Source organism: Vicugna pacos, chromosome 14, assembly GCF_048564905.1.
Source record: "Vicugna pacos chromosome 14, VicPac4, whole genome shotgun sequence".
Classification (NCBI taxonomy): domain Eukaryota; kingdom Metazoa; phylum Chordata; class Mammalia; order Artiodactyla; family Camelidae; genus Vicugna; species Vicugna pacos.
Genome location: NC_133000.1, coordinates 4,965,009 through 4,990,509, shown reverse-complemented (window position 1 = coordinate 4,990,509; position 25,501 = coordinate 4,965,009).

The window sequence follows — 25,501 nt, the reverse complement described above, 5'->3', positions numbered from 1 at the left end:
ACGTGAGTCAAGCTAGACCAACCAGCTGCCCTCTCTGCAGCATCTTGACCCTGACGGGTTCAAGGGGTGGTGCTGGAAAGATACTGCCCGCAGGCCCTTTCAGTTTCCTAGGTCCTCAAAGTTATTCTGGTTGGAGAGCCTCCAAATCTTGATTTCTCAGCCTTTCCTTCGATTCTCTGCAGCTTCCGAGAAACCCCTTCTTTTGCGTTTTGTTAAAACTAAGTCAGTTTCTGTTACTAGTAACCAAAATCTCTACCTGGCCCCTGGCCTCCACGATGTTTTCTGGTTTGTTTCTTTGTGTGTTTTCTGCCCCTCTTCGTCTTCTATCAGAAAAACAAGCCTGCCTGCCCTGTCCACTGCTGGCTCTCTAGAACCAAGAGTTGTGTCTGTAACATGGGATGCTCTCAAGAAATACACGTTGGATGCGTGACTGATAGACAATCCCCTAAATAATCTGTTTGTCAAATCCAAGTACGTTCTGATGATAAACTAAAGAAACGAGTTTTTTTTAGTATGCTCCTTTATAAACATGAACTCATAAAAGGGGGTAAGGTAGGGAGTCTCTAGGAGAGGACAGAAGACCTGATCCTCAGTAACTAAGTGTGAGTCCTGTTTCCTGCCAAATTAGCCTCAGAATCAAGCATTTGGGCAAAGGGTGGGGAGGACCTTGTGACAGAGTGGATGGTTTAATGCCCTCTGTCTCGGAGGAAGGGGCCCTCGGGAGGGACTGCAGCTGTTGTGGCCACAGTCGCGTCCCCCTCTCCCCAGCCCCACAAGCCAGGGAGAGAAGCAGGCAGCTGGGCGCCACGGTCCCTGAGGGAAGGACTGTGCGTTTCTGCACTTGCTGTGGGATCCGCTCTGAATTTCATGTGGGCCTAAGACTGGTCTCCGTTTTGAAAGAGTGAGAGGAAGCAGGAAGAAAGGGAAGAGTTGTGCCAGTAGGATTACTGTGGCCAGTGTTTGCCTGCAAAGATAATTAGTTAAATACTGAAGATGTAGGCCCAAGGAGATGCTCACAGACTCCCCACCCCCAGATATGACATAAACAAAATTTGAATTATTCGTGCTTTGGAGGCCATGAATAACTACAGAGAAGACACAGAGTAAAAGCCGTGTGTGGCAGAGGAAATGTCAGCTGGCCCTTACACCTCCCAGCGGCCTTACCAGAGATGCTCATTAGCTGGCTCACGCGAAGTGAACGTCTGCTGGGTGCAGGACCAGACGCTGACTGTGCTAAGTGATTTGCATGCATCTTCTGATGTGATTGCACAATCTCCTGGGGTGGACACCACTATAATCTCCCATCTACAGATCAGGAAAGTGAAGTTTAGCGAGGTTAACAACTTGCTCAAGGCCATACAGCCAGCAAGATTTCAACCGGATGGCAAGAGATGCTAGTCTGGAGAGAGGGAAATGGGATAAAGGAGAGAGACCAGGGAGATCCGGGTATCAGCACCCACAGTGGGTGTGAGGGAGACGTTTCAGGGAAAGGTCAGGCAAGGAGAAAGCCGGGGGGCGCGGGCTCCAACTGCCCCGCTTTCGTTGGGGCCTGGGTGTGTGCTGAGCCCTCCCGGGGGGCGGGGCGCCACTCGTTTCCCACCCCCTCCCTCGCTGTCCTGCTGCGTCCAAACCTTTCCTCGCCCCTCCTCACCCAGCAGCCCTGCCATCCCTTTGTAGCAGATGAATCTGAGAAATTCACAGGCGTGACTTCCGCTGGTGTCTCCCTGAAAAGTAAGTGTTTTTCTCACCCTCCTCTCAGAAAGCAAGGACGGCTTTGAGGCCTAGAAACTTGAGTTTACTCTTGACCCAGAGAAGAAAGAACAGGTCTTTGGAGGTGCCCTAAGTTTTGAGGGAGAGGGGGTGTGACCCCTCCAGCCCCAGGAAGAGTAGAATCCTCTAAAGAGAGGGTCTCAACATGCTGTCCCCTGGGTGTCCCCAAGACCCTCATCGTGGACTCAGGAGGTCAAAACCGTTTTCATAATAACACAATTTGATTTGCCCTCTTCCCTTTCACCCTCTCGCCGGGGAACGGTGTACACGCAGTTGTTCAGGGCATCCCTCGCGTGATGGCGCAGCAGGCTGAGTGCAGAAGCAGAGAGGGGAATCCAGCTATCTTCTTTTAAGCCAGACATTAAAGTGATTTACAAAATGCAAGACACCACCACTCTTCTCATTCATATATTTTTTTGTTTTGGAAAATATATTACTTTTACACAAAAAGATGTTACTTAGATGAATGTGTAATGGGCTTCTTAACATATTAAAATGAATTAATAAAGCTTCTCAACATTTCTCAGCTGCAATTTCAGACACGATGAATTCTGACAGATACGAGCTACACGCACGCAGCTCCTCAGAGTGGTCGGTACAGTGTAACCCAAACGCGGCGCCCCTAGCTCCTAGGTGACTACCTGGCCTCTCACTCTTCAGAGAAAATAGAAAACCCTAGAAATGAGTCTTGTAAACTTTTTTTGGCCTCTCCTAAAAACTGAGCTCCGTTCATTTCCACCGCCTTTTCTCTGTGACGGCAGGAGAGGGCAATGTGTCTGCGGCCCTCACGTCTTTCCTCAGTTCCCCACTCTCTGCACCCACCCCCCAGGCCTGCAGCTCCACACCCCCAGCACGCGGCTCCTCCACACCCGCAGAGAAAGAGGGAGACAGGAAGACTGTCCCCAGCCCCACCCTCCCCGCATCCTTTGTCACTTGTCTCTGCTCTCTCTCCTCCTGTCCACTCTTCGATAAATCATGATCCAGCTGAAAACCAACAGAGGCCTGTATCAATTAGAAATCTTCATTTTTAAGTAACAGAAACCGACTCTGACTGCCTTCAACGGAAAGGACTCAATAAGAAAAAAATAGAGCAGGAATCACCAGGAACATTTCCTCATTGTTGTACCTTTGACACAGAAGTGGTACCCGGGTGGCAAGTGCGATCTTGTGAGGGAGCAGATGTGACAGGAGCTGCAGAGACAGGCCCTGACACGCCCACCAAGGCCACAGCTGCCTCTCCGAGCCCCGAGACATGGTGAACCACTGCTTCCAGCCTGCCTCACACAGCGCTCTATTCCTTGAAGCCCAAACCATTCCTCACTGACACCGTGCTATTCCTTCTGCCTGGACACTGCCCTCTCCCTCTCTGTTCTGCTAACTCCTCTGAGGTCCTCCTGAATCAGGAAGCCTTCCCTGACCGCCTGAGCCCACTCCTGAGCACACCTCCCACGAACCTTCTCAGAACCTTAGAATGTGACTGTATTTGGATTATGAGGCCTTTGTAGAGGTGATTAAGGTTAAATGAACACATGTGGGTGGGCCCCAATTCAGTATGATGGTGTCCTTGTAGGAAGGGGAACTCTGGACACAGACACACAAAGAGAGAAGACCACGTGAAGACACCAGAAGGCAAGCCAAGGAAACCAACCCTTCAGTAGAAACCAACCCTGCTGACACCTTGATCTTGGACTTCCAGCCTCCAGAACTGAGACAGAATAAATGTGTGATGTTTAAGCTCCCCCAGTCTCTGGCACTCCGTTTTGGCAGCCCTAGTGAACTAACGGACTAGCCAGAATGGCCAAGCCGATGGACATCACCCCTGATGAGGTTACCTTACATAAGCCTCCATCTTAGCTGAATGGAGAGAGTCTCGCAGCCTCTGGGAGGCAAACAGTCACGTGAGGACTGCCCACAGAGAGGGCCACGTGGCGGGGACCTGCGGGCACCTCTAGGAGCTGAAGGTGGCCTCCGGCCAAAAGCAAGTAAGAAGCCAGGACCCTCCGTTCTCTAATTGCAAGGAAGTGAATTCTATGACAACCATGGCAACTTGGAAGAGAACTTTGAGCTCCAGATGAGAACACAGCCTGGCTGATGGCTTGATTACAGCCTCGGGGAGTGCAAGACCCTGCTAAGCCCAGGCTGGACTCCTGACCCACGGAAACAGTGAGATAACGAATGTGTGCTGCTTAAAGCTGCAAAGTCCGTGGTGACGTGACACACAGCTTGGAAAACGACTACATGCCGAGTATGGGGTCCCTGTTTCCTGGTAGGGAGAAGGGTGATGTCCATGACTCCAAGCTAGGAATGCACACTGGAAATTCGAGAGTTACACTGAACCTGAGAGCAGAGAAAGGAGAATGGGAAACACGCAGACCCCACCCCCCCAAACACACTTGTCTCTCAAGGCCTGATGGAGTAAACAACTACTAGTATAGTTTAACTTGAGGAACACTAAGAAGCTGTTGGGCTAAAAATATTTGTCCTACCCACATGTCCACATCTAAGACGTCCACCTGCGGGGGTGGGGATCTCTATGCAAGAAGGAGCATCTGGAGCCTTGCCTGAGCCCCACCTCGCCCCCGCCAAATCCACATGTGCGTTTTTATCAAGGACATCCAGGTGCTTCTGATACTTGGATCCGAGAACTACCCTTTGGGGAACACTGCCTTACACATGCACTTGGCAACTGGAATGATGTGATCAACCACTCGGAGACTTAATTTATTTGAATGATCTTGGGTAGAAAGCCGCCCTTTCCCATCTCCGTCTGTGGGCCTGTCTGGGAGCTGCGTCTGGCTCCACGTCCCCCGCCGGGACTCGTGGCCAGGCCTTCAGGCTGCGGCCTGGCCTGCTGCAAACCTCTGCCCAGGCAGGTCCACGCGGTGCCCGCACTGGCGCTCCTCTCAATGTCTGGGCTCCTCACCGGATTCCCGGTGCTCAGAAGCACCATGCCCACCACACGCAGACCAGTCCCTCCAGCTCTGTAAGCAGAGGCCCCAGGCTGTAAGCAGAACCTGAGATACTGCCCCGTAGAAGGTCTGGGCGTCTGGGGTGAGCATGGGGAGTCTGTGCGGGCCGGGCACTGGGAACAGCTCTCTGACCTCTCAGGTCACCTCTGAGGGCCTTGCCCTGCCACTGACCCGCTTTCATCATAGCTCCTCCTCAGATCTGCATTATTTATATCATCACCATTGCCCCCCTACCGGCAGCCAGTGTGGCCCTGAAGGGGCTGTCCCAGGATGCCAAGTGCTAGGGCCTCATTCCATCCAGACTCCGCTTCATCCTGCCCTTGCCGTCCCTGCTGTGTCTGTCTGCCAGGTGTTGGACCAGTGGTCTCTGGAGGGGTATCAGATCCAAATGACCACTGTCTTTAGTGCATCAAACTAGCGCACCAGAAATCCCATCAACACCCTCTTACTAACTGCACAGACAGGGCTGACCACTAGCACCCCGTTGTCTGCTCCACTTTTCACCCAGAAAAACGGAAACTGCTCCAAGCCAACCAAGCAACCCCAGCTGGTGCCCCGACTTCTCCTCACGGACCCCTCCCCAGTCAGTTGTTTCGTCTGTAGTCCTACCTACTTCCCTCTTCCTCTGACGGGACTGTGAGGAGATGGGAGGCCAGAGAGGGGATGGGAGTACCCCGAGAGGGCGCCACCAACACTAAAGTGGCTCATCCTGTATCCAAACTGAATATTCCTGCAGGGATTGTCTGTCATTCATAAATGTTAATGTGCACATAACCACTTTGCCAAAAACTAAAAATCTACTCAATTAAAATATTTCTAATTCTGGTCAATACTGAAACTTGAATTTTTTTACAGAGTTCTAATCAATGATTTACACTATAAACTATTGAGTGTGTTCATCATTTATTGAATATAATCTATACACTTGCCACATTAACAATTACATAGAGTTCTATTATTTCTGATGTACTATTGTTTGCTTAACATCTGCTGTGCATTGGTTACTTGAGTTGCTCCAATTTTTCATTACCATGAATTCTGCTGTGATAAACATATTTGTGCAAATTGGCTTTTCTTTTTTTTTTTTTTTGGCCTTTTGGTATTCCTTAGACTCTATTTCCACAGACTACATTCCTAGTCATAAGATTACCACGGCAAAAGAATGAATGGACACACATACATGCATATAGCCATGGTGCTTTACAGAAAGATGAGAACAAACTGTTGGTTTCAACTTGGCAACAATTTTTAGGCAACAGTTCTGAAAAACCTATTTTTTAAAAGTTGAAGTCTTAGAATTTAAGGATTGGAAGGGAAGACCTCCTTAGCGGTCATTTAGGCCAGCTCCCCAAAGAGTGCAAAGATGCCGTCTCCATCACAATGCCTTGTTGTCCCGCTGCTGTGATATGTAGTGGCTGAAGCAGTAGAAGAAAATCCAGTCTCACACAAAATGCAATAGTAAAAGAAGGAGCATTTTAATAATCTTTTAAGATAATTTTTGGTATTTTCTTGGATAGGACACCAAAACATAACAAATGGCTAGTGGCAGTGTAAAAGTTGAAACTATATCAGTCAAATTTTCATACTCTGTCACGTTAAAATTCATTGGTCTATCTTGCACTTCAAATGGCACTTTTTCTCAGACATGATTTTATAACATTATGCACTGGTCAGTTGAAAATTCTTGGTTCACTAGTAATAGGGATATTTCAAATGTAGACACATTACATTATATAATCAAAAAAAATCACATTGGCCCAGGGTCAAACTGCTTCATTGGAGAATTCTATCAAGCATTTAAAGGAAAATTGACACCAATCCTTCTCAATCTCTTCCAAAAAAAAAATTGAAAAAGAGAGAACACTTCCTAACTAATTTCATAAGGCCAGCATTACCTTGATAATAAAATCAGACAAAAATACTGTAGCAAAAGAAAACTACAAGTCAATATCCCTGATAAATATTGATGCAAAAATCCTCAACAAAGTACTAGCAAGCCAACTTCAACAACACATTTAAAAGATTAGGCACCATGATCAAGTGGGATTTATTCCTGGAAGGCAAGATAGTCAAATCAATCACTATAATACACCACATTCACAGAATGAAGGACAGAAACCACACAATCATCTCAACTGATACAGAAAAAGCATTTGACAAAGTTTAATACCTTTTCATGATAAAGAAACATTCAACAAACTAGGAGGAGAGAAAATTTTCTCAATAAAGACCGTATATGAAAATAAAGCCCCAGGTAGTGTCACACTCAATAGTGAAAAACTGAAAGCTTTCTCTCTAAGATAGAGTACAAGACAAGGATGCCCACTCTTGCCACTTCATCTAAATTAGAAAGGAAGTAAAATCATCTCTGTTTGCAGATGACCTGATCTTATCTGTAGGAAACCTTAAAGATTATACACACACATACACACACGCGCACACACACATATACACACACACAAACCTGTTAAAACTAATAAACAGATGACTCAAAGTTGCAGGATACAAAATCAACATGCAAAAATCAGTTGCATTTCTATACACTAACATTTCTATACATTTCTGTACACTAATGAACAACCTGAAAAGGAAGTGAAGAAAACAATTCCATTTACAATCCTATTAAAAAGAATGAAACATTTAGAAATAAATTTAACCAAAGAGGCAAAAGGCTAAAATACTGAAAACTGAAAACAAAATACTAGAATAAATTTTAAAAGACACAAATAAATGGAAAGACATCCCATGTTCATGGATTAGATGATTTAATATTGTTAAAATGTCTGTACTACCCAAAGTAAGCTACAGATTCAATGCTGTCCCTATCAAAGTCAAAATCCATATGAAATGGCATTTTTTGCAGAAATAGGAAAAACCATCCTAAATTTATATGGACTCTCAAAGAACCCCAAATAGCCAAACCAATCTTGAGAAAGAAAAACAAAGCTAGAGGCCTCACATGTCCTTATTTCAAAACATATTAAAAAACAGTATAGCACTGACGTAAAGACAGACATATAGCCCAAGGGGATAAGGAAGAAATCCTCACATGTATGATCTTCGACAATGGGGAAAGGGCAGTCTCTTCAACAAATGGCACTGGGAAAACCGGACAATCATATGTGGAAAAAAAAAGGAAGTTGGATCCTTATCTTACACTATGAACAAAAATTAACTCAAAATTGACTAAAGAGCTAAATATAGGGCCTGAAACTATAACACTCCTAGAATAAAACACAGGGGAAAAGCTTCATGAGACTGGACTTAGCAAGGACTTCTTGTAAAACCAAGAGCATAGGCAATAAAAGCAAAAATAGACAAGTGGGACTACATCAAACTTTAAAACGTCTGTGTGCCAAAGGAAACAACCAACAGCATGAAAAGATAACCTAGAGAATGGGAGGAGCTAACTGCAAATCAGGTATCTGATAAGGGGTTAATATTCAGAACATACAAAGAACTCCCACAACTCAACAACAAAAAAACAAATAATCCAAGTTTAAAATGGACAAAGGATTGGAGCAGGCTTTTCTCCAAAAAAGACATATAAATGGCCAAAAAGCACATAAATAGATATTCCACATCACTAATCATCAGGGAAGTGCAAAGCAAAACCACAATGAGATGTCACCTTACACCCATGAGGATGGTTACTATAAAAAAGAAAAAAAGAGAAAAACAGACAATAACAAATGCTGACAAGAATGTAGAGAAACTGGAACTGTAGTGCACTTGGGGTAGGAATGCAAAATGGTGCATCCACTATGGAAAATAGTATGGTGGTTCCTCAAGAAATTAAAAGTGGAGCTGCCATATGATCCAGCATTCCCATTTCTTGGTACATATTCAAAAGAATTGAAAACAGGTTCTCAAAGAGACACGTGCACTCCTATGTTCACTGTAGCGCTAGTCACACTAACCAAGAGAAGGAAGCAACTTAAACGTCCATCAGCAGACGGATGGGTAAGGAAAATGTGGCATTTACATACAATGGGATACTTTTTCAGTCTTAAAAAAAAAAGGAAATCTTGACACATGCCACAACACGGATGAACCTTGAAGACATTATGCTAAGTGAACCGAGCCAGTCACAAAAAGACAAATACTGCATTATTCCACTAGATGAGATATCACGTCCCCCTGTCCAGCTGCCCTCTCCCCTCCTGCAGCCCTCTTTCATCTGCCTCCATCAAAACCAAACTAGTGTCTGACATTTGTTCGGTGCATTTGAGTTTTATGAAGCACTTTCCCATTTATCACCTCCTTTAGATTTTGATCTTCAAACTACTTCGTGAAATAGTTTTTCATTCCCCCTTTCCACAAGGAAAATGAGGTGCGGAGAGGTGGTAATTTGCCCAAGTTCACATAACCCACCTTTCTTATGCCTCCTTTACTTAAGATCGTTCTAATCTCTTAATAGATTTATTTATAAAGAGGTTTAAATGATGGATAGCTTCTTTACATGTTCCTTCCAAGAACTGTTAGCTTTATGAAAGGGAGTTTTAAAAAAGCAACAACAACACGTGTCTGTGCAACAACTCCCCAGCCGTGAGACTCAGACATCGTTATTGTTTGTGCCTGTCCCGGAGAACGATTACATGCAGAACAGAAGCTGGGCCCTGGGGAAAGAGACATTATCGTTATTTTTCAAGTGAAGGGGTAATGGGTATACATTTTTGCAAGCTGTAATAACTAAATCTGAAAATCTGCATTTAGAAGAGACAGTGTCACCCACTGTGTGCCTTCCACCTCACAAGGACATCTGAGTAAGGCCTGCACCTTTCCTGAAGCCCCGAACCACAAGAACAATATATGTGTTCAGATAGATTGGATACACCCAAGAGTATTGTCAGAAATTAACTGAACAGCACTTTAAGATCATGCTCCTTCAATAGCCACAGACCATTCTGCAGGATGACTAAATGCCCAGTTAGCCTAAACCACAAAGAGTTAAAAGGAAGAAGCCCAGGAGCCTAAACCTGGGAGCCCAGCTTTGAAGTTCTCTCACCAGGGTAGGCCCGGGGAGGGAGCACTTGAAACGGAGGAAACAGGAAGTGCCTAGATAAAAGTTTATTTCATTTCCTAGGGGGTGGTCTTTCTAGAATTGCTCTTCCAGGAAACCAGTCCTTTCCCATCTCGATGTTGAGGTTTCCTGGGAAGAAATAAATAACCTCTTCCATCAGAGGGTGGAGGATCAGCTAGTCCGTAAAAAGCTGTAGAAATCTGAGTTTGCCCCAGTCGATGTGATCAGCTGGAAGGAAGGACTTTGAAGGAGGGGCAGGGGAGAGAAGAGCGGCCCGAGGAAGAGGCCGCAGTCAGGCTAGCCTTGGAGAGCGCAAGCTGCTCACAGCAGAAGCAGAGATAGGAAGCAGGTAGCCGAGGGTGTTTATTCGCGAGAGTCCAAGGCCCGGCTCCATCCCTGGGGAAGAGCCTAACTGCAGACACTGCAGAGACGGTGCAGAGGGTGGTACCTCGGGGAGGGGAGAGAACATCAGCTAATACACCGAGCCCCGTGGAACTGAGACCTTCCATTAAGCCGACCTCAAATCATCCCATCTTACCTGCAGCCCCCTAGAAGTAGCATGGCTAGAACCGTCGGATTTGCGTGGACCACAGTGCCCCCTGGTGGAGGTGCGCTGGGGCGCCACCCACTTTGGGCCTCGGGGCTGAGCAAAGCCAGGTACACTTGGAACAGGGTTGCAGGATTGTGGCTTCCTCTGCACACACAATTTCTGCATCTTCCCACATATCAGATTGTTCAGTTAAGATATGCTGGCTGCAGCTATATAGGCAGCATGCTGCCTTTAGAAGATTACTTTCCCCACCCCGTCATGTTCAACCAAAGCCCAGGTTCCCCACCGCCTCCCCCACCCCGCATTCAGCTGCTCCACCCTTCCTTCCCCCAATGCACAGCACTCAGATCACTCAGATGTCTGTCTTCACATGCTCCTCAGTTAGATGCCGCTTCCCCAGCTCAGCTTTCCCCGCAATCCCCAGCTGCCTGTTCTGTTCCCACCCGAAACAGCCCAACTCCCCTGGTCCTTCCTTCTCTTCACCAGCCCCCTTCTGATGAATCCTGCCAGGTTGCGCATGACGGAGGCAATGTGGTGTGGGGATCCCACCAGACTTTCTTAGTGATTTTGATATTTGTTGAAGCTTCAAAAAGCTCTTTCAACCAAAGAGATCTTGCTGGTTTTGCAGAGAGCCCTGTCCCATCACAAGGTGGGGTGTAAACTGCCAGCACCCTGGCTGATCTCTGACCTCTGCCAGCACGTGGCTCTGTTACAAACCGCAGGCACGTGAGTGCAGCCAGGCCATGCGTCAGCACTTCTCTGAAAGGGGGAGCGTCCTGAGAGAAAGAGGACCAGAGGCTTGCACGTACCAGTGTTGGTTTCTGAATATACATGAGGCTCAGCCTTATTCCTGAATACAATCAGTAGTAGCATTTTGAGAGAAATACTTTTACTTGAGTAGAGCTTGCCTTGAACTAAGAAATTTGTAAGAGTTAAGAGATAGAAAGAGATGCTGTTTTTCTCATAATAAATTTATTTCCATGCCTACAGGTGTTTTTAGAGACCTTTTCAATACATGAACTGAGCTGAATGTGGTGTTTTTCTAAAGTCTGAAGTGACAGTAAATAATGTCTACCTAATTCTGAAACATTTGGAGACTTCACAGAAGCTTCATGATGAGCTTGTAGTAACTGTAAAATAAAGTAGGAAACAGACCTGAGACCTGAATAAATATATAGGGCAGAAAAACAACTCACTGTAGTCTACATATAAGATACAAGGCAATTCTTTCAAACTTCCAGTATAAAATATACCTCAGACCAAAAAGAATGGACCAAACGAACCCAAACAACTCTCCTCTTCAGTGTCAGAGCCGCGCAGTCCCTGGCGTAGGGTCGGGTGTGCGGGGAATGTTAGCATCTGGGAGACGGGCTACAAGGTGTGTGAAAGAGCTAATGGAAGCCTCCAATTTCTTCTGCCTAAAAACGTTTCTTTCTTGGAGAATTTCTGGGAAACTACATTAGATCGTTTTAAAAAATAATTCCTGGGCGTTGCCCTGTTGACAGCCAACACAAACACTGCATCCCCCTGGATCAAAGAAACTGCTCCATCAAAGAAAAAGTGGACAACTCCAGGAATGCGATCTTCCAAACTGTTAGATAAATGCCGCCCAAAGAAGAGGAAAGCACAGGATGTTTGGAAAGGAGGCAGCAGATTTCTTTAAATGCTGAGAAGTTAAAAGAATTTTTAAAATAAAAATAACAGTAGTAGTGACTGTAGAACGGCAGCTATTTTCTGAGAGTTTGTGTGTCCCAGCGCGGTCTGCTGAGACAGTGCCACGGACTGTTCCATCCTAACCTCACAAAACTCCAGGGAGGTAGGCACTATTATTTTTATCAATATGGTGGACTTTTTTTTTCATGGAGGTAGTGGAGATTGAACCCAGGACCCTGTGCGTGCTAAGCACATGCTCTACCACTGAGCACCCACCCCCTGGATACTGGTATCATCCCCCTTTGATGGCTCAGCATACTGAGGCACGAAGAGGTCACTGAGGTGCCGAAGGCCACGGGCGCGGTGGACAGGAGGTCAGTACTCTCACTGGGCCAAACTGCTCCCTTCTGGGCTGTTTAGGGGACTGACACTTCCTAGGCACTTGCTGTTTCCCAAGCCTGCTCTTACAGGTGCCGGCTTGTCGGATGCTCCCAAGAACAGCCAACAAAAGACCCACTATTATAACCCCACCTTACAGCTGAGGAGCCCAGGGCACAGGGAGGCTGAGGAAGCTGCCCAAGACACCCAGCTAGCGGTTGAGTGCCACAGTGGCATGCGGGCCCGGGCACTCCGAGCTCAGAAGCCAAAATCTTAATCACCTTCGAATACCACCTGTCCTGGAGAATTAAAACAAATGTTTCCCACCTTACGTATCTGGGTTCTGAGTTGCTGCCTGTACAGAGACGTGCATAACTCAAAACGACAGGGAGGAGGAGTGCTTTCTCTGCTCACATTAATTTCAAGCCCAGGAAGGACTGAGGACAAGTGCACAGAGGGGTGCCCACCACTGACTCAGTGTTTCACTGTCAGCGACGGGTCACGTCCACAGAAGTGGGATCTGGTGAGGGAGGACCTGGGGGAGTTCTCGGTCATGGAGCCAAAGAAGTGGGCAGGCCAAGCCGTGTCCTTCATCTCTACCCAATATAGATGTGCCCTTGGGAGCAGTGTTGGGAGAATGAACAGGAATGCCTTATACATATCTTAAAGGGTTTTTTTAAATAAATAAACAAATATTTATGAAGTCCTCACAACATACAAGAACTAATTTCAGCTCCTCCTGAACTATCAGCTGGCTGTTTGAGAAGATGAGGAAGTGATTCCTCACGGTGTTTATGAGAACCGTTACCTTAACCTTGAAAGAACTCCTTCCCAATCCCCATCCTACAACAGAAAATGAAGACTATATCAGGAGGCCATCTCCTAGCAGTTCTGCATTTATGAATGAAGGATTATACCTGAATGCCAGTGGAGCGGTCACGATGGAATAGGTTAGGCTGCTGTAACAAACACCCCTCAACAAATATACACACACACAGATGATTTTGGTGGCTTAACACAACAAAGGTTTACTTGCAGCTCATCCTACATGTGTGATGTGGTCTGCAGGCTGTTGTGATGGGGGTGCTCTTCTCATAGTAACCATCCAGGGACTCAGCTGCTGGTCCCTCCAGGGAGATGCTTCTGTGATATGGGAAGAATGGGAACAGAATTGTGCACCAGCTCTTAACACTGCCTCCTGAAAGTAATATATAACATCCACCTGCATTTCATTGGCCAGCACAAGTCACATGATAAGCCTAATTTTAAAAGAAACAACAAAATGCAGGCTTAGCAGGTGCCCAGAGGAGGAGGAGAATTGGACTGTTCATTTAGGTACAGCCCTAATGACTAGGACATTGAGTAAAGGAAATTTGATGTCAGAATCAGGAGCTTGTGATCATCTGAAAAAGGCCCCCTTTAACTTTGTGGACCTCAAGCTAAAGACCTGCATGAAGAGTTATTCAAGACTGATGAGAGGCAGTGTTTCAGTGGCTGGGTGTGTACACGAGGAACGGCTGGGTGGAGCTGGTAGTGGCAGGTGAACAGTGTAAAGGCGAGGACAGCAAAACCTACTGTGCAGCTCTCAGTTAAAGAGCTTACAACTGAGTCCTGAGGTTGCACATGGGCCCCAAAGTCTCAGAGGGAGTGGCATATGTCGATTTCAGGAAGAGGAGAAACTTGGAACTATCTTGCTCATGACCCTGTAACTCTGAATGAAACTGGCCCACAACCCTGCGACTCTTACTGAGACATGCTCCTTAATGAAAGCAATCATGTAAAAGGTAAAAACTCAGTCCTAGCTGACTTTGCGATTTGGCTGCAACCTCTCCACACAGGACTTTAAGACTTTGGCCTTAATCTTTGACTCACTGAATTTCCAAAATCCTTGGTGTTTCTCTGTGACAGAGCCCTGGGGCAAAATGACCTCTCGTTCCTGACAAAATTTAACTAACACTTTTTGTGAAATAAAACAACAGGCAGGAGCAGGAATATGGGAAGAAAAATGGGAGCTCTTCATGAGAGGGACACATTCACGGCACCACTCATCCCACAGGGCTTCTCCCAAAAGAAGGACGTTGTCTGTAGGTCCCGGATTTCTCTGTAAAACGGGAGCACTGTTGTCTCTGATGAAGTTGTCAAGTCATCCACCATCCACAAAAATCTCATTTGCACTTTACAACCCCTCTAGAAAGTATAAAACACACTTCTAAATCTCAAAACAAGGACTCCGATTAATAACAGAGCCGAGCAGGTTAGCAGCCGAGAGGGCGAAGGTTATGAGCTGGACCCGTCTTCCTGTTGCTCAGGGCTTTCTGCTCTGCAGCTGTGACAGATGCAAAGCCCCTATTTGCGTCCCACGGGCACTGTGGGCACAGGTTCACTGGGCTCCACAGCCACCAAGGGGCAGCACAGCAGAGCGCTCTAGTGTCTGACGCCTCCATTGCCCCTCCCACCAACAGTCCCCGCGCCACCTGGGAGCTTCCCTGAAATGCAGAGCCTCAGGCCCAACCCCCGACCTGCTAAACCAGAATTTGTATGTTAACTATACGCACATTCATTTGAGAAACTCTGTTCTCTGGAGTTTTAAACCACCCGTGAAAGACGTCTTCGCTACTGTCTTCTGTTGAACAGAATTAAAGATCGAGGCCAACTTTTCCCTGCCTGCCTTCTTCCCCAGCTTGAAGTCAAACAGTCAAACTGATACCAAACACCCAGATAATAATTCACCTGCCTCAGAACCTGTAAAAATAGCCAGTACTTGCATGAACAGAACTGCACTTAACCCTGGACAATTCCATTACCGTATGTCCCTACAGAAACTAAAAGTAGAATTAAAGGAAAAAATCAGTTTTAAACACTTGCTTCCATAAGCAGTACACTCATTTCTCCCAGACTACTGGCTAGACACGCACATCTGACCGTTTTACTTCTAACTTTCTCTTCTCCTTCCGCCAATGTCTGCCGAGTACAAACAGGGGTAAGTGACAGTTTACGGAACACGTGCAGGTGTTTTTATTTAGAGGGATTCAGTGGAATGTTGTCTTTTCTGGCAGCTTTGTTTGTTTTGCTTGAGGCTCGCGGGGCAGTCTGGACTATGTCCTGCTCTCCTGCGTTCATCTGGTCTAGCCTCGCATGGGTCTGAGGGATAAGTAGATGCTGAGAGACAGCATTCAGTCAGGAAAGCTCGAGTGGCCCATTCTCTATTTTTTTGAAAGTTATGAACCATCACACTTTACCTTAAAATGTTCATGCTTAATATCAGAGCAGTTTAATTTGAAAATAAGGTTTTATTGTGCTAAGGAAAATATCATCATGACATGTGTGTTCATTACATCTCCACCTGCTTTGGGAACTTAAATGAAGCAAGTAAAATGATGATAACCTCAAGGAGCCGACATTTAAAAAGGTATTTTGCTTTTCATTAGCATTTGAGCAAGATTCCATTTTCTGCCTTCAAAAGATGAAGTAGGTGCAGTTGATGCAAAAGCACCTTCTAACATGATTGGTGGGAACCCAGGATCTATATTCTCTGGAGGATTTCTATGACACACTGTTCTCAGAAGCCTTTAAATAATCTCTAGTGAAACAGGAGGGAGAATATTTCCAGGTGACAATGGAGCTGGAAGTGATCTGACGTTTGTACGTGAGGAGCTACTCATTTTTCTGAAATAAAGAATCTTGTGAAAAGAGGAATTATGACTAGTATTTACAACAGCTTTTCATAAACATCCCCAAATTCCAGGCACCAGACAAAAGGCATGACTCAGATCACAGTAGGCGTGAGGGCCAGGGAAGTGGCCCTGGTGAAGGCGCTTCCCGCTGCCTGAGAACAGCTCTGGGGAGATCTGTAGGAAGCTGATAATGGGCTATTTCATTCGAGGATCACCAGGAAAGCTCTGGTTTTGATCAAGAGCGTTTCCTTAGCTAAAAACGTCCTGTTTCCTTGATTTGATTTTTTTTAGTAGATCATGGTTGAAAAGACTGAAAACTTGAAAAAAACAATATGAATGACTTGCGATTTTTTTAAATTTGTGCTGTCATTTGAGTCCGCGTGATGAGGTTATCCCAGTGGGCGCGGCTTGAGCGCTCCTCTGCAATGTGGCTTTTGGGGCCGGAAGGTCGTCTGCCCCTCAAGTCTCTGCAGTCGCGCTTGTTGGGGGCATTCCTGTGAGTGCAGGCGGCGGTGCCCACAGGAGTTTGCTTAAAAGCTCCCCCTCAGAGGTCCCACCTGCTCTGAGGTGGGGTTAGTTAGGAGTCTGCATTTTTATAAGACAGCAGGTGGTTCTGAGGAGGTGATCTTTAGAGTAAGTTTAGAGGAAGTACTGGCTACAACCTAGTGAATTCCTCATCTTAAAAAAAAAAATCCATATCAAAAACTAGAAAATAACATGCTGGTAAGAAGGTGAAGCTAGAACCCTTGTGCACTGATGGTGGGAATGTAAAGTGGTGCAGGTGCTGGGGAAAACAGTGCGGCTGCTCCTCAAAAAATTAAACACCGAACTACCACGTGGTCCAGCAATCCCACCTCTGGGTATATTCCCGAAGAACTGAACGCAGGGTCTCTGAGAGTGAAAGGCAGGGGCCAGGATCGGGGCTCCACCCCATTCCCTCTGCTCCTCGGCTCAGTCCTCAGAGATTCCCAGCAAGGAGGCGGTCGGGGGCTGTCAAGGCTCCCACGATCTGCTCCTGACTTGGCGGGGGTTTCCTCTGTCACCTCTTCTCCCCCTTCACCCCCAGGCAGGAGGGCACAAGGCTTCGGGAAATGCAAAACAGCTTCTCTTCCAAACAGGTTAGAGAGCCATTCACCAGGGTGGTTATGGATAATCCCAAGGTCTGGGGGAGAGGTGGGTCTCGGAGAAGCGTTTGTCCCAGGGAGCCCACACAGAGAGCGGTCCAGTCCTTCAAGTGCAGCTTAAAATAGCAGTTGAGGAAGTAGATATTTTAAATTCATCATGAAAAGACTTCCATCTTCCAACACAAACACTTTATTTTTGGTCTTCGATGAAATTGACATACTGTACCTATCCCACACTTGGCTTAAATTTTACGATTACATAACACACACACACACACACACACACACACACACACCCCTCATTTGTACCCACCAATGTACCTATGTAGCCACGCACACAATACTAATACCACACCTGTGTATAAACACACGTATGTAATAACTGCATCTTTATATGTGCATATTGATCTGGTTTCATATGTGTATCTATACACATGTCTGTTCATGCCTGTGACAGCAAACCGATGATGGCTGGGATTGGCCTTTGGAAGAAAACCCCGACACATGAATGCAGTGTGCTTCATTTTGCATCATTGGTGAATGGGCTGCACTCATTCCTCTTCACAGGACTTGCTGCAAAATGCAGAAGAGAACCCCCCCACTGAGGTTAAAAGGGGCCTGCTTTCAGAAAAAAAAAATTACAAGAAACTAAGTCTTATTAATAGAGGACATACAGACAAATATAAGGCATGGAAAAGAACTGAATGTATTTTGACATGGTCTTCAACTGAGCATTAAACCTTAATGGTCTGAGGTAAACACATTCTAAGCAAAGATCCAAACACTACGGGCAGCCACCCAGGGAATGTTCTAAAGTAGTGCGCGTGGACCCGAAGGATCCAGACCAGTTCTGCTGCCCCAAGAGGATTCTGAACCTGCCAATACTTGCCGCATCAGCCAGCCTCGGGTTTGTGGGACAAATGTAGTTCAGGCCTCGAGTCCCAGGGCGGGTTTGGAGATGCTTTAGAGAGTCCTGGAGGGAGGGCAGCTGACAGTCTCTCTGGGATGTTTATACCTTTCAAACTGACGTCAGAGCACCGGGCCCAGCTCAGCCCGAATCTCCCTGGCCCCTGTGAGAAGCCCCCAGTAGACTTCCAGAACCTCCTCACGTCCCAGAGCTTTGAACCTTGACCAAACAGAGAAAACGACCGTGGGTCCGTGCCTCCTGGTCTGGCCCAGCGAGAGCTCCAGAGTGTGGGCTTCAGAGCTGTCTCGGAATCCACGCCAAGGCTCCCTGCGGGCTTCCGTTAGACTGGGTACCAAGCTCTACAGGGGGCTCAGCCCCTAGGATATTTACTGCAGATAAGGCCCCCGAGGGACACTGGAGACGGGCACTGAGGCTCCACTGTGAGGCAGCAGAAGGCAGGGGATGGATTCGAGAGCTAATGCGGCCGCTTTCCCCCTTCTGAGTCTGAGGAGGTTTTCTTCTAAATCTCTGAGAGTTTCCTGTACTCGCTGGGCAGGCTGCGTGTTTGGCTCAGTGTGATCTCTTTCCTAGGGACACGCATAGGACTCTCAGAGGAAACAGGACAGACATAAATATACTAACTTTTTGTTGAGGCTATAGGTCCTGTGAACAATAGCAGTTGCCAGTATGAACAGAGCAACTAAGAAGTGTGTTATTCTTCTTATATTAATATTGCAAACATTATGTTTACTCCGTGTCTATTTCCAAAGAGCTCAAAAGGCTTTTCCGATCATTTGTAAGCGGTTCCCATCTCACTGGCTGCACCCAGACTGGTGTGGGAAACCTTGGTCCAAGACAGCCAGAGACCCAGACTTTCCCTGAATCTTCCCCCAATGTCACTGTCTTTAAAAATCAGGACAAGTTACCACAGATCTTCAATCTGTGCCTCTTGGAGGGTGTGTGGCATTTAATGACCAGATGGAGAGAGTCTGGTGGCTGGGGTTACTCTTGGTCACAAGACCTAGATTTTGCAAGGCCTCTGTCATCAAGTCCTCCCCCAGGTGGCCAGTGGCCTCCTTTCCGGGCACATCTCCCATGACAGTGACCAGCTTCAGTCCGAACAGAATCCATCCCTCCATCTGCCCCGTGACAACTTTAGAGCAAAGGTTTGTCTTCTGCGTTTTTCCTATTCCCCATGATACAGCCCCCTGCATAGAACGGTTGTTCGATAAAGAGTAAATTCTCAGTTAAATTCACTCCATTGTAATTTTCATTTCTGGGATTTTGATGACCTGAAATCTTTCCTTTGTTTGTGCAAGAAAAGTAGGTAAGGAGAAAGTGAAACTGTTTGGGGGTCGCTGGGAGCTTGGGCACGGAGCTAAGTTTGGCCTAAGAACAGAATCAGGCACAAGATAAGAAGCTTTCACATTTATTTGAGCCTCTGCACCCTTTGACTAAGGAAGAACTGTCAGGGGACAGTGAGTTAGAACAGGCAAGTCCTGTAACACGAGCCTTAGAGCCCACTTGGTCAGGCTGTTTCCTCCACTGAAGTCCCTCCAGTGCTGCTCACTCTCTCCTGTAGGAAGAGAAGCATTTTGAGGAAGCTTTGTCTATAAGGACATGCTTCTTGATATGCAGCCATAGTGGTCTTCCCTAGAAGAGAGATCAAGGAAAGGTGGAGGGCACATCTTTGGTCTGGAAACAGACTGTGATGGGAATTTGGGCACAGAGTTTACTGAGGAAGGCTCTGGGGGGCTCCTGGGGGGTACACGGACTCGGGGCAGTAAAGGCAGCAGGACTGGACAGCGGGAGAAGCAGAGCAGCAAAGGCCTTGGCTGGTCTCCAGGGAACTCTGGAGCCGGGACAGCCCTTTAGAGTTGCTATGATTTGAGGCAGGGGTCTAGGGTGTTGCATTCCCCCCTCAGTTCATATGTTGAAGCCCTAACCCCTAGAACCTTAGAATATGACCTCTGCAGGGGTAATTAAGGTTAAATGGGGTCATAAGAGTGAGCCCCTCATCCAGTGACTGGTGTCCCGATAAGAGGAGGAAGAGACAGCAGGGATGGTGGTTCGAGAAAGGGCCACGTGAGGACACGCGAGAAGGCAGAAAGGCACTCTGCGGAAGGGACAGCCCTGCCCCCACCACGACTGCCGAGCCCTGAGGGGATACACCCCCGCGTTCCCAGTCCCCCAGTCTGCTGCACTCTGATACGGCAGCCCCGGGACACCGACAGAAGGTCTTCAGGCTTGCCACCGTGGCTACTGAGCACGTGAACACCACTCCTGTTGGGGAAGCTGGAGGGAAGCCGTGCCCTTTTCCCACCCCCAGCAACGACACCACGGACACCTCAGCCAAGCGTGGCGAGTCACAGTCTTCCTCTGAGACTCTGAATCTTGAAGAGGGAATGGGTCAATGACTGGAGAGTCTCACGGTGGCTGTGGCAGGGGAGAAGGCCCGCCAGGAGTGCCCGAGGACAGAGGTGCCAGCACATGTCTCCACGGGCCATTGCCGTGGCGGGCTCTTTGCGATGTCTTCTCTATGACTGCAGACTCTGTTGATTCTGTGAGCTACCTCATACCCTCCCAGAAAACTCCTGCTCTGCTTAAGTGGACCAGGGTCGATTTCTCTTGTTTGTAACCAAGAACAAGCACTAATGCACCTCGGAGATTGGTTTTGAACCTAAATGCCTGTTGTAGATGGTTTCTCGTATTTACCCCTTTCCTCCTAAGAGCCTTCTGCATTCGTGCATCTGTTCATTCATTCATCCATTGAACATTCACTGGTTGCGTTTAGATGCCAGACAAAGTACTAGGTGCTTGGAATACATGGTCTATTAAGACATGGTCCCTACCTTAAAAAACCCACAGCCTAGGGGGGAGGGTATAGTTCAGTGGTAGAGTACATGCTTAGCATGCATGAGGCCCTGGGTTCAATCCCCAACACTGCCATTAAAAATAAATAAATACCATTATAAACAAACAAACAATTACCTCCCCCCCAAAATTTAAAACAAACAAACAATTACTCCCCCACACACAAAAAAACCCACAGCCTCGTCCAGGGCAGAAGAGTCAAGAAAACAGGATTAGGACACAGAGCAGTAATTGTTACGACAGACAGAGAAGGCACCTAACTGATAGGCTGGGAGAGGATGGACGGCTTCCTGGGGCCACTGCTCCCTGAATTGTGTCTTGAGAGATAAACTGGATGGCTAGGCAGGGCAGGAAAGGGAAGGGGAGGGACATTCCATTAAGAGGAGGGAACTTAGCAGATCAGGACACTAAGTCACTGAACCAGAGTTCAGCGCGTCTACATAAAATCTAGGTAGGGAGTGGTAAAAGTTGAAGCTACAGAGGCAGGCAGAGGTCAGTGATGGACGTCTCACTTAGGAATCTGGACTTTATCCAACAGCAACATGTGACCACCAGAGAGAAAGCAGCCAGTTTTCTATCAGACGTTGGTTTTTCTAACAGAGGGCAAATAATTAATTAGAGTGGGGCAGGACTGAAAGGTAAGAAGAGCAGATGTGAAAGTGTAAGGAGTAATCTGGGAGATTTCGAAAAGGCAGAGGCCGGGACTGGGCTGGCGCAAACAGGGCAGATGGGAAGGACAGGACAGAGGCAGCTCAAGATGGATCCTCCGCTCGGCGGTCCGTGAGGCAACTCCAGGAGGGAGCAGAGTCCGGCCTGTCTTGTTCGCTGGCACCCAACACGGTGTCTGGTGCACAGAGGCACTCAGCTCTTTTTTTTTCATTCTTATTTTTTATTGAAGTGCAGTCCATTTACAATGTTAGTTTCAGGAGTACAGCAAAGTGATTCAGTTATACACACACACACACACATATATATTTTATCAGATTCTTTTCCATGACAGCTCATCACATGGAACTGAATATATTTCCCTGTGCTCTACAGAAGGTCCTTGCTGTTCATCTGTTTTGTGTACAGCAGTGTATCTGTTAATCTCAAACTCCTAATCTATCCCTTCCCCGCCTCCCCCCCCACCCCCGGTAACCAGTTTGTTTTCCATGTCCGTGCGTCTGTTTCACTCGGTCCATTCTGATCTGCCTTCAAGCACACTGGTTCTCTCCTTGGCTGTGTCCAGTGTGCTGCTGAGCCCACTAAGGCATTTTCATTTCCGTCACAGTGTCTCTGATTTCTAGTATCTCCTTTTGATGCTTTCTTAAAGTTCCCATCTTGCTGCTTCCCTTACCCATCTGTTCTTGCAAGTTGTCTGCGTTTTTTCCGAAACAGCTCTTAAAATAGGCGTCACAGCTATTTTCAATGGCCTGTGCAGTAAGGCCCGACTCTCTGCCGTACCTGCAGAGTCGGGCTCTGACGCTCTACAGCTTGTGCTTTTGCTTGCCTTTTAGAACGTTTGGCAATTTTTTGTTGAAAGTTGGACAGGATGTGTCAGGTAATAGGAATTGAGGTAAACAGGCCTTTAGCCTGAGCTTTTATGTTGATCTGGCTGGGGTTTTAGGCTGTGTTTAATTTCTGCTGTGGCTGCAGGTGCCAGAGGCTTCAAAATAAACAGAGTCTGTGCCTTCGGGCTCTTTCAGCTGTAAACCTGGAACTCTGTTGCAGGTGGCAAGGTCCGGGGGAAGGCAAGCATTCTTATATAATCTCATTATTAAACATCAGTCTCTCAGTGGGCCCGCGTCCCTGGGCTGTGACCTGTGGAGGTATTTATTGGCTTAGTTTCCCCTCCCTTAGGTGAGACAGGAAGGCTAGAGGGGGCTGGAGTCGGGGACACACCCTTCCCCGGGTGGGACGTGTCTTTTCCCGGAGAGCGTAGGGCTTTGTTGCAACGATGCTCTAAGCATATTTCAAAATATTCCCCTTCCTCTTCCAGAAAAAAAGCATGGAGCCCTCCCAGCTCAGACGCTCAGACGACGGGCCCCGGGAGTTTCCTACTCCCAGGCCACTCCACACTCAGCCTCCAGCAGTTTACCAAAATTGCCACGAAGTGCTCCTGCCGGCATATGGCTCCAGCACCTTCTGTCCAGCTAACGAGGTCTTGGCTGTGACTCTATGCATTTGCCTGTCTCTCCAGGTCATGGGCTGGAGCTGTGCCTGTGACCTCAGTTTCTGATGAGCACAAGATAAAAATACACTGATTTTCAGCTCCTTCAGCTTTTTTGCTCTAAGGATGAGAGTGTTGGCTTCCAAGCTCTTTCGCTTTGGAGCTGAAACCAGTCCCTCAACACGTTTCTGCTGAATGAATAAAGCACAACAGTCAGGTCTGAATGATCCCTTGTGGAGGGAATGCACTAGAGGGAAGAGCCCAGGATGAAACTGGGGTCTGGCAGGAGTGACGAGTAAACACGAGGCAGGGAACACAGTAGGACAGCAGATATTTAGGGAAGGAAAATTAAAAGCAAACAAACAAAAAAGTGGTTAATAGTTCTGCTTAGTTTTTGTTCTGAATACTCACAAGATTACCCATTCTGATCACCTGAAAGTGTTTTTTTCTATTTTTAGAAACAACCCAATTTATTCTCTTAAACTCTAGAGGTCAAAAGTCTGAAATGGGTCTCGCTGGGCTAAAATCAAGGTGCTAGCAGGGCTGCACTCCTTCTGAAAGCTTTAGGGGAAGAATCTGTTCCCTTGCCTTTTCCAGTTTCTGGACGTCACCTGCATTCCTTGTTCATGGATCCTTCCTCTGTATGCAAAGCAAGAAACGGAGCATCTTCAACTCTTTCTCTGATCATTACTCTCCTGCCTCCCTCTCTGACTTACAAGGACCCTTGCGAAGGCATCAGGTCCACCAGAAAATCCACACACCAGAAAGGTCCCTGCAGCCACGTAAGGGGAGCTATTCTCAGGGGCCGGTGACGAGGACATGGGCCTCTTCAGCATGTGTTATTCTGCTTATCACAGGCGCCACTGGTCAGGAGGCAACGATTGGATTTACCCTTTGATCTACCCAAGGGAGTGTGGGGAAAGAAGCAGACTCTCTCCTCTGTTTCCATCTTCCATTTCCCCTATTCCCTCTTCCCTTGCGTTTCTCAGCATCAGGGGTAAGTCTCTTGCCCTGCTCCGTTTTCCTCAACTTGAAAGTTTTCTGCATATTGGAAGTCTATGATCAGACTTGCACAAGAAATGAAATGAACAGTAACAGCTGGCCAGGACTGGTGTGAGTGCTGTCAGGACAAGTTAGCTCTCCTTTCATGTAAAAATACCCAAGGGCAGGGCTCCCCATCAGTGTCACAGAAAAGGTGACATGACCGCTCTGTTTTCATGACCTTGGACAGCGCAGTGGCCTGAAGGACATGGTAGTAAAAACTGAGTAACCACGGGAGAAGCTATCAGGACGGAGAGAGAGCACCTTTCACCTTCCCAGGGCAGAGACTGCAGCTTCTTTTTAAAAACTGCTTCTTAAACATCTGAGCTGCCTTCTTAAAGTCCTCCTTAAAAACCCCATTCACTTTGTTAGGAAAACGAAGGAGGAAAGATGGGAGGCAGCAGGGCCTAGATTCCAAGGAGGATTCTTCCCGTACCTCTGTGAGCACAGGGCTATGAAATGACAACTGTGTTCCGTGAGGAATGACGCAATTATTCACTTTGGTTTCAGTTTTCTTATGAGTAAAAAGTTAGGAGCCTGGATAGAGGGTTTCTATGCTTATGAGTTTCCCTGTTTTGTGAATCTGGTTCTAAATAGTTCCCCCGGGCTCCCCCTGCAGAACAGTGATTTCTCCATTCTTAAGCAACTTTTCTAGATGAAGGACTCTTTGATTGCCCGTTAGTAGTTGGGGTCCATCCTGTCTTATCTTGGGCCACCTGTGATAGTCCAAGAATGTCAGTTTGCCATGTGGTTGCTGATTCAACTTTAAAGCTTGTAGAACTACTTGGAAAAGAACCAACCTTTGGGGTTTTTCCTGTATAGCTTTGTAGCAAGTATGAATGACTTTACAAGTAATTATGTCATCATTTCCTTCTCTCATTTCTTTTTAAAAAAACTGTTCTGATTATAAATTACTACATGTTCATTGTTGAAAACATGGGGAATACAGAAAATTGTAGTCTACGGTATTTAATACACAAATAATAATTGTTAGTAATCCCACCACTCAGAGATAACTGCTGTTAAAGTTTGATATATTCCATTCTGGGATTTTTTATACATTCATATGTATACTTATTTTTAACAAAATTGGGATATACTATATACTTTTTATTTCTTTTTTAAAAACTTATTGTCGTAGCATGAAAAATGTTCCATGTAATTATTCTGTCAAAAATATGGTATAATGGCCTTTCAAAGGAGATGGAGATGGGAGAAGGAGGACTGATCCTCTAAACATGGTCTATATTATGGAGTCATGCGTGCATGAATTTAACTTATTTTGCTGATTTTAAATCTGTCCCTACTCCCACACCCAACCCCAGTAAAAATGGGGCTGACTCCTCTTGAGAGGAAAGTTTCTCTGTGGGATCACAAAAGGAAATG